This window comes from Lucilia sericata, unplaced genomic scaffold (assembly GCF_015586225.1).
Source record: "Lucilia sericata isolate MDLA Ls3-8-SP2 unplaced genomic scaffold, ASM1558622v1 Contig000893F_arrow, whole genome shotgun sequence".
NCBI lineage: Eukaryota > Metazoa > Arthropoda > Insecta > Diptera > Calliphoridae > Lucilia > Lucilia sericata.
The window spans coordinates 3,836-15,153 of record NW_023994882.1 but is presented as its reverse complement, the minus strand read 5'-3'; the positions used below and the strand labels follow the sequence as shown (position 1 = coordinate 15,153).

The 11,318-nt window shown below is 27.6% G+C and overlaps 1 long non-coding RNA gene across 1 annotated transcript; it reads left to right on the top strand.

Annotated features, from left to right (window-relative positions):
• Positions 1-250: 250 nt before the first annotated feature.
• LOC119608872 lies at positions 251-11,008 on the top strand. The gene is made up of 2 exons (XR_005231876.1): positions 251-749; positions 10,706-11,008. It is a non-coding gene; the product is annotated as an uncharacterized LOC119608872 (long non-coding RNA).
• Positions 11,009-11,318: the final 310 nt, after the last annotated feature.

The window sequence follows — 11,318 nt, the reverse complement described above, 5'->3', positions numbered from 1 at the left end:
AAACTTTCTTGGTGGTGAGTTTAATTATGTTACCAAAATTTTCTCTTGTTTTGCTACTGTTATTAGTTGTTTACCTCTGGTTTTAGTATGTGTTGGTCTGTTATGTTGTATTTGTTTTGCTGTTAACAGCAGTTTAAGCTTTAAAGTTACTGTTAAGCTGTATGTTAAGTTTATTTAAACCACCACTTTTATTATTAAACTAAACAACGTGTTGCTTAAGCAATAAATGAATTTAGTTTTAAAACGAGTTTCAAAACGTACGGTTCGTTTAACAGTTGGTTAGATAAATAAAAAAACACAAATTAGCTGCATTTAATGCAATTTTTTAGAGTTTGTGTGTGTGTTTTTTATATTTTTTTTTCGATTAACGCGTGTGAATTTTTGTTAAGAAAATATAAATAAAAGATTTAAAATTTTAAAGCAATATTTTTAACAGAAAAATTTGTTGTTAAAGAAAACGTAATTTAAGAAAACCACAAATACATACATACATATTTTTATAAAATAAAAGAAAATTTTATTTTTTATAAGTTGTTTATAAGAAAAAAAATTGAAGAAAATATTAAAAGAAAATTAAAGATAAATTAAAAATTGCTAAAAAAAAGTGATGAAAATTGTTAAAAAAAAAAACAGCAAAATTTTTACAAATATTTTAAAATAATTTAGAAGTTTTAAACTAAAAATTATTGAATAGAGTTCAAAATCTACGAAACACCACTTTAAAAAGGATTAAAAAAATTGCATAAAAAGTAAGTAATCTAGCGATGACCTCAGTTATAGGTCCCTTTCAGTTAGTTAGACAGAGAATTATTCAAATTTTCGTAGCTGAATGAATATTTTCTTAGTTGAATTGTTGAGTTTTGATGAAAAAATTGTTAAATATTACATAATGTCTTAGCTGAATAAGGTTTTTTTCCAGCTGAATTAGGGAATTAATATAAAAAAAATCAATAATTTTAACCATTTTACTTTTCTAAATTAAAATTTGAACAGCTGAATTGCATTTTCGTTCAGCTGAATTAGTTTTTTAACAGCTGAATTGCTTTAACTTAAGAGGAAATGTGTATTTTGTCAGCTGTATTGTAGTTTTCTTAGCTGAATTGAGTTTTATCCCAGCTGAATTGCAAAATTTATATAAAAAATCCATAATTTTTACCTTTCTACTTAGCTGAATTGAAAATTCAAAAGTTTTCTTAGCTGAATTGAATTTTATGCCAGCCGAATTAGAGAATTTATATAAAAAATCAATAATTTTAACAATTTTACTTGGCTGAATTGAAAATTTAAAAGCTGAATAACATTTTTGTTCAGCTGAATTTGGTTTTTATCAGCTAAATTGCTTTATTTTAATAGGAAATGTGATTTTTGTTAGCTAAATTGAGGTTTTCTTAGCTGAATTGAGGTTTATGCCAGCAGAATTAGAGAATTTATATAAAAAATCAATAATTTTAACTATTTTACTTAGCTGAATTGAAAATTCAAAAGCTGAATAATATTTTTGTTTAGCTGAATTAGTTATTTAACAGCTGAATTGCTTTATTTAAATAGGAAATGTTATTTTTCTTAGCTGAATTGTGGTTTTCTTAGCTGAATTGAAAATTGAAAAGCTGAATTACATATTTGTTCAGCTGAATTGCTTTATTTGAATAGGTAATGTGGTTTTCTTAGCTGAATTGTGGTTTTATTAGCTGAATTATGGTTTTTGTTTGCTGAATTGGAGATTTCTTAGCTGAATTGCTAAAATTTATTGGAAAATAGTAAAAAATTACTTAAATTATTTCATATTATCAGTTTTACTTCAGCTGAATTACTTTTTCTTTAAAGAAAATTAATGATGCTGCTTTTTATTTCAATTAAAACTTAGCTGAATTGAGTTTTTTCCAAGCTGAATAACAAACTTTCTATAAAAATCTATAATTTTAATAACTTACAATAGCTGTGTAGAAAATGTGAATAGCTGCTTGTAATTTTAGTTCAGCTGAATTGCTAATTTTAATATGAAAACTCTAAATAATACATTTATTTTATGCTGAATTGAGTTTTTCCCAGCTGAATTAGAGAAATTCTACAAAAAGCAATAGTTTTAACAATTTTAAATACAAGAATTTAAATTTCAATAGCTGAATACAATTTTCGTCTAGCTGAATTGTGATTTCTTTAGCTGAATTATAAAATTGTTGGCTAAATTTGTGATTTTCTACGAAAAATTGCTAAATATTACATTTAATGTTAGTTAAATTGAGTTTTTCCCCAGCTGAATTAGAAAAATTAATAAAAAAGTGCGAAATATTTAAGCTATTTTTAGCTGAATTAAGATTTTACTCAGCCGGATTAGATAATTTATATGAAAATTTACAATTTTACTCCGCTGAATACAATTTTTGTCCATTTAAACTCGGATTTCTTTAGCTGAATTATTATATTGATAAATTTTTAGCGTTAAAATATCATTTGTTAACATTTTTACTTAGCTGAATAGAGTTTTAGCTTAGCTGAATTAGAATTTTATTAGCTGAATTGTTATTTTATTAAAGAAAAGCTTTAAAAATAACATTAATTTTAAGCTGAATTGTGTCTGCTCTCAGTTGAATAAGAAAAATTTTATAAAAATTTAAAATCTTTGCAGTTTAACTTAGCTGAATACAATTTCTGCTTAGCTGAATTGTAATTTCTTTTAGTATTTTCCCTCACACTTCCTTTTACACTTACTCTGTGTGTTTGTTGTGCTTTACAAATGACCTTTCTTACTCTCTTTTCCCCTAGCAAATCAAACACTATATGGAAGAGAGTAATTACGGTTTAATTACAAATTGCTTGTTCTTTAAAATTATTGTGTTTGTTGCATTCTTGTTATAAGTATACATGTTGCTGTTATTGTTGTTGTTTTTTAGAATAATTTTTCTATAGTAATTTGACTACTGCAATGGTCAAGCTTAAATTATTAACTCTCCAGCACCACCTACTCTGCTGTTACAAAAACAAAACAAAAAACCCAGAAAAACAAAAAATTAATAATAACAACAACAAACTACTATTTGAGAACAGCTGATTAAACAATTATAAACATGTTATTTATTACAAAAACAACAACAAGGTGGAAGTTATTTTACTTTTTTTGTTGCTTCTCTTTTCATATAAAATTCTCTGGTATGTAAATATATGATTGTTGTTGTTGTTGCTGTTTTACTATTTTATTATTGTTTTTAAATTCTGTTGCAATTTTATTTTTTTCTTCTTTTCCTCTTCTCTTTCTGGTTGTTGTTATTTTTCAATTATTTCTTGTCGTTTTTGTTGTAGTTGTTGTCATTGTTTGGTGCATTTAACCGTTAAATTTGCAATTTTTTTTATCAAATAAAAGGAATTTGTATGAAAATTTTCTTGAATTTTTTTTAACGAAATTACAGAAACTTTCTTTTGTTAAAAAAAAAATTAAATCAGATTTTAAAGTTTTAAAAGAGACAAGACTATAGTCTATACTATACTATAGACTAGACTATAAACTAAACTATAGACTAGACTACAGACTAGACTATAGACTAGACTATAGATTAGACTATAGACTAGACTATAGACTAGACTATAGACTAGACTATAGACTAGACTATAGACTAGACTATAGACTAGACTATAGACTAGACTATAGACTAGACTATAGACTAAACTATAGACTAGACTACAGACTAGACTATAGACTAGACTATAGACTAGACTATAGACTAGACTATAGACTAGACTATAGACTAGACTATAGACTAGACTATAGACTAGACTATAGACTAGACTATAGACTAGACTATAGACTAGACTATAGACTAGACTATAGACTAGACTATAGACTAGACTGTAGACTAGACTATAGACTAGACTATAGACTAGACTATCTACTAGACTACAGACTAGACTATTGACTAGACTATAGACTAGACTATAGACTAGACTATAGACTAGACTATAGACTAGACTATAGACTAGACTATAGACTAGACTATAGACTAGACTATAGACTACACTATAGACTAGAGTATAGAAAAGACTATAGACTATACTATCGACTAGACTATAGACTAGACTATAGACTAGAGTATAGAAAAGACTATAGACTAGACTATAGACTAGACTATATACTAGACTATAGACTAGACTATAGACTAGACTATAGACTAGACTATAGACTAGACTATAGACTAGACTATATACTAGACTATAGACTAGACTATAGACTAGACTAGTAGACTAGACGATAGACTAGACTATAGACTAGACTATAGACTAGACTATAGACTAGACTAAGACGAGACTAATAGACTAGACTATAGACTAGACTATAGACTAGACTATAGACTAGACTATAGACTAGACTATAGACTAGACTATAGACTAGACTATAGACTAGATAGACCTATAGACTAGACTATAGACTAGACTATAGACTAGACCTATAGACAGACTATAGACCTAGACTATAGACTAGACTATAGACTAGACTATAGACTAGACTATAGACTAGACTATAGACTAGACTATAGACTAGACATAGACTAGACTATAGACTAGACTATAGACTAGACTATAGACTAGACTATAGACTAGACTATAGACTAGACTATAGACTAGACTATAGACTAGACTATAGACTAGACTATAGACTAGACTATAGACTAGACTATAGACTAGACTATAGACTAGACTATAGACTAGACTATAGACTAGACTATAGACTAGACTATAGACAGACTAGAGACTAGACTATAGACTAGACTAGTAGACTAGACTATAGACTAGACTATAGACTAGACTATAGACTAGACTATAGACTAGACTATAGACTAGACTATAGACTAGACTATAGACTAGACTATAGAAGACTAGACTAGACTATAGACTAGACTATAGACTAGACTATAGACTAGACTATAGACTAGACTATAGACTAGACTATAGACTAGACTATAGACTAGACTATAGACTAGTCTATAGTCTCGGACTTTAAACTATTCTATAGTCCTGACTATGGACTATGCTATAGTTCAGGCTATGGACCATGCTATAGTCTAGACAATAGACTATCCTATAGTTCAACTATAGACTATTCTATAGTCTAGACCATAGACCATTCTATAGACCAGCGGTTCCCACCGATTTTTACTTCGCGGACCCCTTGAAGAACTTATTTAATTTCGCGGGCCTCCATACATATTTTGATATCTTATTGTTCTAAATAATTGTCCATCCGAAAATTGACCTAGTTCATTAATTCCTAGGTCTAATAAATGTAGAGATGTCATATCTATAAAATATTCCCGTACTTTGAGAATATATAATATTTCAGATAGGTTTTCAATTGCATGTTTTGAAGATAGAATGACTTCTTTGTTGATATGTTAACATGATGTATAATTTTATGATCGTGAGATCTTTCATGTTCATTTTTCTTCAAGGTAGCGAAAAGGTTTCTTTATCAAATATTGTCACATGTGCTTAAGGAGTCACGTTTCAAAAATTTGTTGCGATTGCAAAGGGTGAACTGAGTAAGTGAGCTAAGTTTTCGGGAAAATAATATAAGAAAGTTGGACTTCTTCTATGTTGTTGCGGAATGCGTTATCCGCATAATATATGATTTGAACTCTTTGTACTGTGAATTTGGAACTTAAATTTGAATTTTAAAATACCAACGAATTATTTTACTTCATGGTTTTTGGCTACATATTTACGCGAAACGCTATGGATTTTCTGATGTTAATTTAATAATACGTATTGGTCAACAAAATCAAGTTAAAATCTGTGTATCACGTCGGATTGGAATATTTATAAAGAGATACATAAAGAGTCACCTCTGTTTTGGAAATATATAATTTTAGTCCTTTCAAAAACTTTTGCTTACAATTTGATAAACTTAAATCTGTAATAAGCTTGTCTTTGAATTGAACTTCATACTCCGGTACCAGTATCCCTAATTTAATTGTAAGGCAGAGTATTATTTGTCTGAAATAAAAACCATTATTTCAGTACATATACAGGAAATAAAAATTACAAATCACGCAATACTTTATTTTATAAAAGTTATACAATAAATTTGTAGGGCCTAGCTTCTTCCTGATAAACAGCCGAAAAAATAAAATTCAAAAAGTCACCAAAAAATTCGGGATTATTGCACAAAAATTGGAGATATTTGTACATACATATAAAAGCAGAATATTGTTTATTCATGGTTTTTTTCGTTCGTCTTCGCGGACCCCCTAGGATTTTACTACGGACCACTAGGGGTCCGCGGACCCCCATTTGGGAACCGTTGCTATAGACAATCCTATGGCCCAGACTTAAAATTGTTCTATTGACCTGACTATTCTCAAGTCCAAAGTGAAAATCATTAAATTTGATACTGCTTCTCAATATATACTCCCGGATAAATTCCTCCTGTTCCTCATTTTCTCGCTGGCGCCAACAGTCTCCTATTCCATACACTCCTTTACAGCGTTACATTAATTTTACATGACTTGGCGTTGGCAAATGTCAAACAAAATCTATCAATTTGACAGAAATGTCAGCGCAACACATAATTCCAACAAAATATGTCAATCAAATCAAAACATATAAGATTACAACACTGCAAGTGTGAATAGTAGATACAAAAGACTACTTCGACATGATGGGGAGAATATAGAATAGATTTGCTTACAAAAGACCTTCAAAAAATTAATTTTTCTAAGGCAGACTTTAGCAGATAATAAAAAAAATTGTTTGGTCAGAAGTTTTTTTTAAGAAAATTATTTTAATTTGCTTAAATAAAAACTGCAAACATTGGCATATTTTTTTTTCTTTAGTTTAAGCAGTCGGTATGGCAAATAATAAATTGTTTAAATAAAAAGCAAGCTAAATTATTTTTTTATGAAAAACATCTGTGCCACAACTTTTGCAACGCTTCAATTTAAGCGAAATTAAAATACAATAACAATAAAAATAATTTTTTTTTATGTAGAGACTATAAAGCCAAGAAAACATATAATTTATTTAAAGAAATATTAAACCGATATATATTTTTTTATTTAACTACCAGGTAGCAAAAAAAAAAAAAGATATTCGTTTAAAAAATAAATAATTAAAAAAATTTGTAAAATGTTATAGTGAAAAAAATTTTTGCTAAAATCCACAAAAAAATATATGAAGTTTATTCAATAGTCTTGTTTATGTAGAGAAAATAATTTATTTTTTTTATAATGATTTTGAAAAAAAAGAAGAAAAACTATAACAAATTAAAGTGAAAGATAAATAAATAATAAAAAGTAAACTTGCAAAATCAACACGAAAAAAACATGATGTTAAACATAAATAAATAATGTAAACAAAAGAAAAATAATAATTTTAACTAATAATTTAACTAAACAAAAAATACAGTGTCTAGCAAAAAAAAAACCGAAATCTTGCAAAAGATCATATAGAAGAAACCACTTAATATAGTCTATAGCTTGGACTGCAGACTATAGAATAGTCTATAGTCTGGACTATAGAATAGTCTATAGTCTGGACTACGGACTAGTCTATAGTCTGGACTATAGAATAGTCTATAGTTTGGACTATAGAATAGTATATAGTCTGGACTATAGAATAGTCTATAGTCTGGACTATAGAATAGTCTATAGTCTGTAGTATATAGAACAGTCTATAGTCTGGACTATAGATCAGTCTACAGTCTGGACTATAGTACAGTCTATAGTCTGGACTATAGAACAATCTATAGTCTTGACTAAAGACTATTCTATAGTCAAGACTATAGATTATTCCATAGTCTGGACTATAGTATAGTTTATAGTCTGGACTATAGAATAGTCTATAGTCTGGACTATAGAATAGTCTATAGTCTGGACTATAGAATAGACTATAGTCTGGACTATAGAATAGTCTATAGTCTGGACTATAGAATAATCTATAGTCTGGACTATAGAATAGTCTATAGTCTGGACCATAGAATATTCTATAGTCTGGACCATAGAATAGTCTATAGTCCGGACCATAGAATAGTCTATAGTGTGGACTATAGAGTAGTCTATAGTCTAGACTATAGAATAGTCTATAGTCTAGACTATAGAATAGTCTGTAGTTTAGACTATAGAATAGTCTATAGTCTGGACTATAGAATAGTCTATAGTCTGGACTATAGAATAGTCTATAGTCTGGACTATAGAATAGTCTATAGTCTGGACTATAGAATAGTCTATAGTCACACTTACTGTTACGTTTCGTTATTATGTTTAGTGTGCAACTTGATACTATTATAAATCAACTATATATAAAAGTAAAAGAAATATTTGTTTAAATATGTTTTAATAAAGCAGATATTTCCCCTCTGCTGTTGGCATTTTTTCACGGTGTATATATTTAAGCAATTTGATACATTTTTAGCGTTTTAATAAAAAAAAAAAAACTACTCATATATAAATATTATTGTCTGAGTCCCAGCAACAGCTAGCAAGACAGTTTATAAAAGTAATATTGGACGGGGACAGTCAAGATAATAATTACTTGGAGACGAAACAACAGAAATGAGACTCTTGGTTGGTATGGAATAATCATGCCTGACATACTTAGTTTTTAATAATTTTTGCTATAATGCTTTAAGAGAAATTTATGTTTTGGGATGAAAATTTTTTGAATATTTTTGTCTGAATGTCGGTTGTATGGTTTTCTGGAATTCGTTTATTGTTTTGAAATAATTGCTTGAAATGTTTAATATTTTTTTGTGGTGTTTTAGTAAAATCAGCTGTTGGTATATAAAGTTTGTTAGAATTACAATTTTGAGATTTTTGTCTGATTGTCGGATGATTGAATTTTATGTTTCTGTTAATAAGTTTGAGAGGAAAATGTTACTAAACTATAGATTTGTATGATTTAAATATTCGTTATTTTCATTTATTGTTTCCAAACTTTTGTCTGTTTGTCGGACAACTTATTTTTTGACTCATTTGTTATTTTAAGACTTTTGTCTGTTTGTCGGATAACTTGTTTTTCCAGTAGTTTGAGAAATTTTTTGTTTAGGAAACCTTCATAAAGGTAATAATTTTTATTTTTTAAGTTTCTTTGCCTTAAGTAAATTTTCAGATTTTTGTCTGATTGTCGGTTGACTGCATAATTTTTGCTTTAAAGCGATTTTCTTAAGTTTTTTGATAAATAAATATTGTTAATATAAAAAATTTACACGATTTGACTATAATTTTGTTCGATTTATAGTTTTCAGATTTTTGTCTGATTGTCGGTTGACTAAATATTTTTAGATTTGAAGGTCTATGTTTCATTTTAGTTAAAGAAAATGTTGTTTATTTAATAATGTGTGTGATTTGAATGTTATTTTGTCTGATTTATTACTTTGAAAATTTTGTCTGTTTGTCGGATAACTTCAGTATTTTCAGTATTTTGATACAATTTTTATTAGGAATATTTTTAAGGTAAATATTTTAAAAGTTTCGTAGATTCTGCCTTTTCAAATTTGTATTTAATGGATTTTCAGATTTTTGTCTGATTGTCGGTTGACTGGCTATTTCTTGGTTTTAAGAAATTTTAGTTAAATTTAGTCTAAGAACATGTTGTTGATCCAATATTTGACACGATTTTATTATAATTTGGCTGGATTTATAATTTTGAGATTTTTTGTCTGATTGTCGGTTGATGGAATATTTTTTGTTTTTGAGATGTTTCGTTAAATTTTCTTAAAAGAAACTAGTTTTAAAGGAATAATTTGTTTGATTTTACTTTAATTTTGTCTGATTTGTTAATTTGAGATTTTTGTCTGATTGTCGGTTGAAAGGAATTTTCGGTATTTTGTGATTTCTTAATAGATTTTAGTATAAAAATCTTGTTTGAAAAGTCTAAGGACACAAGTTTCATATAAAATTAATTTTCATATTTTTGTCTGATTGTCGGTTGATTGTATTTTTCTCGAGTTTGAGGCATGAAATAGATTTTTATTAGATTAAAATATATTGTTAATTCAATAATATGTTCGATTTTACTTTAGTTTTGTCTGAATTGTTATTTTGAGATTTTTGTCTGTTTGTCGGATAACTTTGTTTTTTAATATTTTAAGTATGTTTTAATAAGAAACTCTTTTAATGTAATAACTTATAGCTTGTTAATGCTTTAAGACTACAATTTCGAAATAAAATTGATTTACAGATTTTTGTCTGATTGTCGGGTGACTGGTTATTTGATAGTTTTTTAGCATTCTCTTATATTTTATCCAAAGAAAATAAGTAATTTAGTTGTTTCTATTTTAATTTTTGCCTGATTTGTTATTTTGAGATTTTTGTCTGATTGTCGGTTGATCGCAATTTTCGTGATATTGAAACTTTTTGCTAGATTTAAGCGAAAGTTGCTCAAATTTGGTTATATTTATGGCAGAATCTGGTTTATGAAGTTAAAATTTTCTAGTCAAATGTGTATTTAAACATTTGTCTGATTGTCGGTCATGGAGATTTTTCTTATTATATTAATATTTTATAGGAAATTATTATAACATAAATTATTTCTAAAACCTCTAAAGATTTTTTTATGAGCTTAACTCAACACTGGTTTAGTTTTTACTACTTTTCCTATCCACCTGGCTTCGACTCAGTGAATTTTCTATAAATCTAATATTTTATTGTTATTTTTATTGTACAACTATGTATCAGATTTCAATATTTTTATATATAGTTTTTTATCTTTTACTTTACAGTTTTATAATACCACACCACCACCCCCGTCTTCTATACTCATCTTTCTAACTGCTGTCAAGTGTTAAACTTTACCTGACAACACTTTTATTTTTGGATACGTGTTGAATTGCAAAATAATAAAATATTTTTTTAAATTTATTTGAATTTCCTTTAAACGAACACATTTCGTACTATTCGCACTTTACTTAACGTAAGTTTGTATGGTCATCATCTCTAGACAAAAACATTTTGCTACAGCTGTGTAAAAGTTGCTAAAAGTTGTCATAGTAACTAGTCTTTGGTTACAGCAAACAAAAAAAAAAGTAAACTTTTACAACGTCAACCGGAGTAGTAAAACTACAACAACTACATAGTAGTAGAAAAAACTTACCAGGTAAGTTTTCAATATAAAACATTTCCGCTTTTGTTTTTTTTTTTTTTTTTGCCAAATTTTTCCGCTAGTGATTTTCTTTCTTTTTTTTAACATTTTATATAATATTTTTGTATTAATTATTCGCCCAAAATACAAAACAATATAGTAATTATGTTGCATTTATTACAAAAAGGTTAAAAAGCACGCGATTTTTGATTAAAACTTATTAGGTAATCGGCTCAATGTATAAGGTTTTTGGG